The following is a 7,173-nucleotide window of genomic DNA, read 5'->3' on the forward strand; positions in this document are numbered from 1 at the left end:
TCCTTAATTTGCTACCAACAAGTCCTATTTTTAATAATTTATTTTTACCTCTCACCACAATTTTTCACCCTCTTCCCTCCCCTTCTGCCCCTAGCATCCTGCATTCTGATTAGATGCCAGATGTATAACAAGGTAGACAGATGCTTTGCTGTTAAACTAAAGGGCTTTTTAATCTACCAGAACAGAAACCAAAAGCTTTCTTTTTGTTTGGGGACATCAGCAATTCATGGCAAAGGGCTTAGGAATACAAATGAGGTTTTTCCTTCAAGCAGCATGGATTCTCAGCATGTCTGTCTTACTGTCTCCTCATTTCATTTGATCTGCCAAGTAAAAAATCTACAAATGAGATGGACTCATAAATACCACTAATGATGCTTGGTTCTCTGTGTACACAGTGTTGTTACTGTAGGAAGCAGAGGAAGAGGAGTCCATTACTGCCATGCATTTATCATCTTCTTTTTCTTTTCTTCTGACACATTCTTTTTTGAATCTATGACATTTGACAGTATTTATTTTGATTAATTTCTCAGTAGTTTCCCAAATCTTTATTCAAATTGAGAATGTCTTTGTTTCCTAGGCACTTTATATATAACCGAGCATGTCTTTTTGATAAACAGAGAATATGCACAGAAAGCCCCTTATTGGTGCTAAAGGCTCATTGGAGCCCTAACTAACCAGAAGCCACTTTTGAACAAAGATTCCTGTGGTCAGGCTTGGGTACTACTGTCTTGGGGTTGTGTTCTGACCAATATATAATCGATGTAAAAGTTGTAACATATCATCTAGTAATACCTACCTGTAGCCACTTGGCAAAGTGAATTCTCCTAAAAATACCTCCCCCCACCAAGCCAAACAAGCAATAATACTTGCTTTTGAGCCAACTCCAACTCAGAGAAACACTTTAGGATAGGGTAGGCAGTCTTTAAAGGATTTTCAAGATAATAATACCCACATAGATGGCATGTCTTTTTCTACCCAATTGTTAGCTAGCTGAGTTCCAACCCCTGAATGTTTAGTCAGTAGTCAAGGGGCTTTACCCATAGAGCCAATTTCTTAAATCTGATAGAACGTTGGTTTGTTTTTTTGGTTTTGGTTTTTGGTTTTGTTTTGTCTAGATTCTTCTTTTCAGCAGACCTTTATACTTGACTCTGCTACTTTGTGCTTGGCATTAACAATGTGTTGTTCTGTAACTCCACAATAATAATAAGTCTCTCAAAGGGAAACAGGGGTGTGGAATAGGGATAGAGTAGGGTAAGAAAGTAGCCTCCTGCCCTAGAGAGACTGAGAAGCTGGTTAAAATTAGCAGTCAGCTATAGCACCTTTTTTCCTCCCATTACTAGGAGAAAGACTTTTACCTTTTATTGGATTTGCCTAAATGAGATTTGACACTCTCTCAAACCAGGTGGTATGGGACTCAGACCTAAAGGGCCACCCGTTATGTAGGTGACACAGGTCATGAGATAATTCTCAGCTGTTCAAACAAATAAACTTCAACAGCACAGGTCACTTCTTCCACCAGCTCTTTGTGTTCACAGCGCCCTGCTGGGCTGCCAAGCTATTTACCCCTTTTTAATTGAGCAGGCCTGGCCTTTCCCAGCCTGTGTGGCTTGTTACTGCTACAGTTAATAATTAACACTGTGACAAAAATGAATGCCTGCTACATACGGTGAATCCCATCTCCAACCAGGGAGCTTTTGCTGGAACTCACAGGCGCTATGTAGAACCAACTTTTGGGAATCAGGCTTCCCAGGATTGCAAGAACATAGCAGGGACCCCTGCCCTTATGACAGCTTTGCAAGGCATAATGCACAGTGGATTTTATAGCTATTGTACCTCTCACAAAGAATCTGCTGTGGTCAGTCAGGCGGCCCCAGGCACTCCCTCCCTCCTTTTTCTAAGAGCATCAGAATCCATGCTGTGGAAATCCCCAGCTGTCTGGCCCAGTCCTTCACACGCAGCAGGGAGGCCATGAAGTCCAGACACCAGACCTGATTTGGGGGCCCAGTCAGAGGCATTCTACACTCTGCCAGGACCTGCAGTATCTCTGATGGAGCAGAATTACCGACTCACAGAATCCTTCGCTGGCTGAGCTATTCTGATCGCTTTGAGTTAGCTATCTCTTCACTATTCCTCTCGGAGGAAGCTTTCTTCCACCCCCACACACTTCAGAACTTCTGTTCACTTTCAAGTTTCTTTCTCTTTTTTTCCTTTTTTTTTTTTTTTTTGTTCTTTTGTTAAGATCTTTTCTCTTCAAGTCTTTCAAAGCATCTTTGAGGTTTCTCAGAGACACAAAGCGCTGCTTTTGGATTGTGTTCCAAGTTATTTCAAGTAGGTGGCTGAGAACAAGATCTGCGTGGGCCCCTGTGCACAGGGCCTCTTGCACCAAGGGCGTGGGGGCGCTGGCCTGCCTGTATGCAGGGGCCACGAAACAGCAGGGCCGATTGATCAGGGCAGGTAACCTGCTTGATCTCACGGAAGAGAGGCTTTTATTCTTGCCCTGCACCGTGTGTTTTATAACCTTGTAGAAGTTATACCACCAATTTTCTCTGGAAGGTCACGAGAATATACTGCTCAACCAACTTCATTTCTCCGAATGGAAAAGAAACACAAGGATATTGTGTAATTTTTTTAAAAAAAATGTACAATGTGTATGTAGGATAAAGTGATTAAACATGTGTTTCTTTAGACCTTCGTACAACCATTTCAGCGTAAAATGCTGTGACATAAAGCAACACTTGTGTGGCATTAAGTCTAAGCTTTGGAAGCCCGGTTTTATTACTTACCAGCTAGCACTCCGTTGCCTTCTCTGAATTGGATAATATGATGCTATCACTGCATTGGGTTGCTATTAAAGTTAATGAACAAATATAGGAATTGCTTTTAGAATAGTGTCTGGCAGCTCAGTCCAAGCCCTTAGCTGTGAGCAATTATGTCATTGTTAAGTAGAAAACTTAGATCCATCTTCAAAAGGCTTTTTAGTTCTTCTGTACCTGTAAAGATCTTTTGACTTCTTCTTTTTCTCATTATATCTACCTCCCAACCCCCTAAAATCCATCCAGTAGTTAACCTTAGTTCATCTTCAGGTCTTCTTTCTATATTATCTCCCAGAGAAAGGCCCTTCAAGATCACGGAATCTAAACGACATCCTCACTCCTATTATGATCTATTTCACGAGCTTGTTTATTATTTATGATGCTTATCAGAGTTAGAGATTATTTTTGTATTTGTCTTTTTAAACATGTATGATCTTTCCCAATAGATTGGTATCCTTGTAGTCAGTGAACATGCCTTTTATTAAAAATTAAATACCATTAATTCATTCATTCAACCCATGTTAATTAAGGGTTTATTTAATGTCACTTTATTCTCGGTGCCAAAGATACATCAATGAAACAAGCAAAGGATCCTTACCTTTGGGGAACGGTCACTTTAGTTGGAAAGATAATAAATATACCAAGTATATAAATGATATACATAGTTTGGTAGATATTGTTAAATTTGTGGTCTGAGCTCTTTGGAAGAAAGGTGGATTTAACAATCTCCTCCTGTAAGCATTAATTTCTCAGAAACCTGATAAGAGGGTTGCTATGAATCAGAATCCATTCACTGGTAGTGTTTGGGGGTTTAAAGAGAATGTAAGGCAAGAGAAAAGGACAAAGGATATGGGGGGAAGTTGTAATTTTAGATAAGGTGAGCAGAAGAGGTCTCATTGAGATGAAAGAAGGTTGGAGAAAACCATGTGGATAAATATATACATAGACAGAAGAGAAATTATGAAAATCCTGAGGTAAAGCTGACGTAAAGTGGTGTCTTTAAGAAACAGTGAGGAGGTCTTAGAGATGGAACCGAGTTAGTGAGGTGAGAATAAAATGGATGAGCCAATGAGATGAGTGAGGTCTGTGCACAGTGTCATTTAAAGAATATGCATGATTCCTCTGAGTGAAGTAAAAAGGGGAAGAAATGACTTTGGATAAAGTAAGGTTGTTGAGTTGAAAACAGAAAGAAGGAGCTAGAGCAGGATCAAAGACTCAAATTGAGAGATCACCACAAGATTTCAGAAAGAGAGAATCTCAATCAATTCTTGTGAGTAAATGAATAGACACATGCACATTTATATACATTCCTGGTGGCTTCTGCTTATGTAGTGGTTTAGATTTAGAGTTGTTGTTGTTGTTGTTGTTATGTGCCGTCTAGTCGTTTGCGACTCGTAGCAACCCTATGTACAGCAGCCCTAAACCCTGCTCTATCCCGTGCCAATCTCACCCATCCTGATTACCCCAGTCACTGAATCAATCCACCTCATAGAGGCTCTTCCCCTCCTGCGCTGTCCCTCCACTCTACCCAGCATGATGTCCCTCTCTAAAGACCTATCTCTCCTTACAACATGTCCAAAGTATGTCAGGCGAAGCCCCAGAATCCTTACCTCCAAGGAACATCCTGGTTTAACCCTCTCTACGATGAATCTGTTTGTTTTCTTGGCAGTCCATGGTACATTCAATACTCTTCTCCAGCACCACAGCTCTAAGGCATCAATTCTCCTTCTATCCTCCCTAGTCATTGTCCAACTCTCTGATGCATAACAAGTGATTGCAAAAACCATGGCCTGTACCAGGCGCACCTTAGTCTCTAGAGAGAAACCGTTGCTCTTGAGTACTTTAGAGAGGTCCTGAACTGCAGACTTTCCCATCGCAAAATGTTTTTTGATTTCCTGGCTACTGGTGCCAAGAGTGTTGACTGTGGACCCGAGCAAACTGAAGCTGTGAACAATCTCAATCTCTTCGCCATCCATCCTGATGCAACCGATTGGTCCGGTGGTGAGAATTTTGGTCTTCTTGACATTGAGCCTCAGTCCATACTGAAGGCTGCAGTCCTTGACCCTTCGCAGCAAGTGCATGAGGTCCTCCTCAGTTTCAGCGAGCAAAGTTATGTAATCTGCATAACGCAGATTGTTGACAGATCGTCCACCAGTCCTAACGCCATGCTTCTCCTCATAGAGCCCAGCCTCTCGGATAATCTGCTCTGCATACAGGTTGAAAAGGTATAGAGATAGGACACATCCCTGGCGTACACCCTTCCCAATTTTGAACCATGCAGTGTTGCCCTGCTCTGTTCTGACGACTGCCTCTTGGTCCAAGTATAGGTTTCACATTAGCACAATTAAATGTTCTGGGATTCCCATTCTTCTCAGAGTCAGCCACAGTTTGTTATGATCCACACAGTCAAATGCCTTTGCATAATCAATGAAACACAGATAGACATTCTTCTGGTATGCTCTGCTTTCAGCTAAGATCCATCTAACATTAGCTACAATATTCCTAGTACCACGACCCCTTCTAAACCCAGCCTGGACTTCTGGCAGTTCTCTGCTGATGTACTGTTCCAATCGTTTTTGGATAATCTTCAGTGGAATCTTGCTTGCATGTGAAATCAATGATATTGTTCTGTAGTTTCCACACTCAGTTGGGTCACCTTTCTTTGGAATGGGAACAAATATAGATCTCTTCCAGTCAGTTGGCCAAGTGGTTGTTCTCCAGATTTCTTGGCACAACTTGGTGAGCACATCCACGGCAGCATCTGTTAGCTGAAATATGTCAGTTGGTATACCATCTATTCCGGGGGCCTTATTTTTTGCTATTTCCTTCAAAGCAGCTTGAACTTCTGCCTTCATCACCATAGGCTCTGGCTCAAAAGCTATTTAGCACACTGAAATTCTGGAATCAGGACTTCTTATACACCCTCCTGTTTATTTTTATTTATTGTATTTGGGTATGGTCATCTGTCTGTCTCTGATCAACCATAAAGGCACTGAAAGCAAGCTGTTGATGATGATAGATAAAGCCAGAGAGAATTATGATCCCACTGTTGCTCTAAAAAGATGTTTTGCTTTTGATCATTGAAACAGACATTTCTTTCTCCTTCATCACCTAGTGGCATCATGAACGTCATTTTTAACACAAAGGGGAGGGAATTTGGAGACCAAAGCAAGTGAAAGGGTTAGGGAAGGAAAAAGAACTCACTGTCAGCAGATAGAATGTCAAAACAAGCACTTGGTTATCTGGGCATTGATTCTGATGAACTTGCCTTTTCCATTTCTCATCCTTGACCAAAGAAGAAATCTCTTATGGTTTCCATGACTTATGAGGATACTGAGAATGAGTGAGAAGAAAAAATGAGAGAAATAAGAGGGTTTTATTTGTTTGTTTGTTTTATTTGCTTGTCTCCACTCAGTATTTTCTGAAGATATTAGTGCCTTGGGTCAAGCACTAAGACCAGTCTACCAAAACAAAAATAAAAATACACATACTATTGTTGTTAAATGCCATTGAGTCGTAACTTACTCATAACTGACCTTCCAGAGGATTTTCAGAGGCTATAAATTGCATGGGCACGTGATTCGAACCCACCAGCTGTTTCACTGGAGGAGGACAGGTAATCTCTTCCAGTGCTTTTTTACTGCCCCTGAAAAATCTACTAGAGGGTCAGCTATGGCTTGGTTACTACTTGTTAGCACATAACAACAAAATTGCCTGGAAGGAGATTGCCTGTATTTCTCCTGCACCAAAAATAAAGCCAGAAATAGAAATAAATTATGAAACAAAGATAAAGAGATATATTGAAAGAAAAGAAAGGCGATCAGGCCAGTGCATCAGTTAGAGAAACAGAATGTAAAGAGGCATACAATTTTCATAAGAGAGAGGAATGCATAAAAAAGACTAGAAATCAAGGGTAGAAGAAGAGTGAGCTCTGGAAGTAGCAACAGACAGAAAAAGAAAAGGGAGACAGAGGGACTTATGCCAGCTGGGAACAGCTTGAGAAAGGTCACCTATACCCTCTGGGCTCCCAGCTACAAGAGAGCTACAGTGGACTGTCAGGGCAGATAAACAAGGCAGAGTGGAATTGAATACAATTTACAACTTGCTTGTCATCTGGGACAGCAACCAAAATGAATCTTCCATCTCTCTCAGATTGTCAGGGTTTAGAGGAGGACAGGCCCTGCCCTCATTAGCAAACAGCAAATGAAGGACACAGCCATTCTCAGCCTTGCTATATATAAGGAGCTCTGCAGATCTTAGAGCTGCACTGACTATATTCTGGCATCTGGGCCTTTATATTTTCCCCAGTAACATCTGTACCCAGGCCTGTTTTTCATTGTTTTTGTCAAACATTCTTCTA

This window comes from Elephantulus edwardii, unplaced genomic scaffold, assembly GCF_000299155.1.
Source record: "Elephantulus edwardii isolate Elephantulus edwardi_28Jun2011 unplaced genomic scaffold, EleEdw1.0 scaffold00032, whole genome shotgun sequence".
In the NCBI taxonomy this organism is placed as follows: domain Eukaryota; kingdom Metazoa; phylum Chordata; class Mammalia; order Macroscelidea; family Macroscelididae; genus Elephantulus; species Elephantulus edwardii.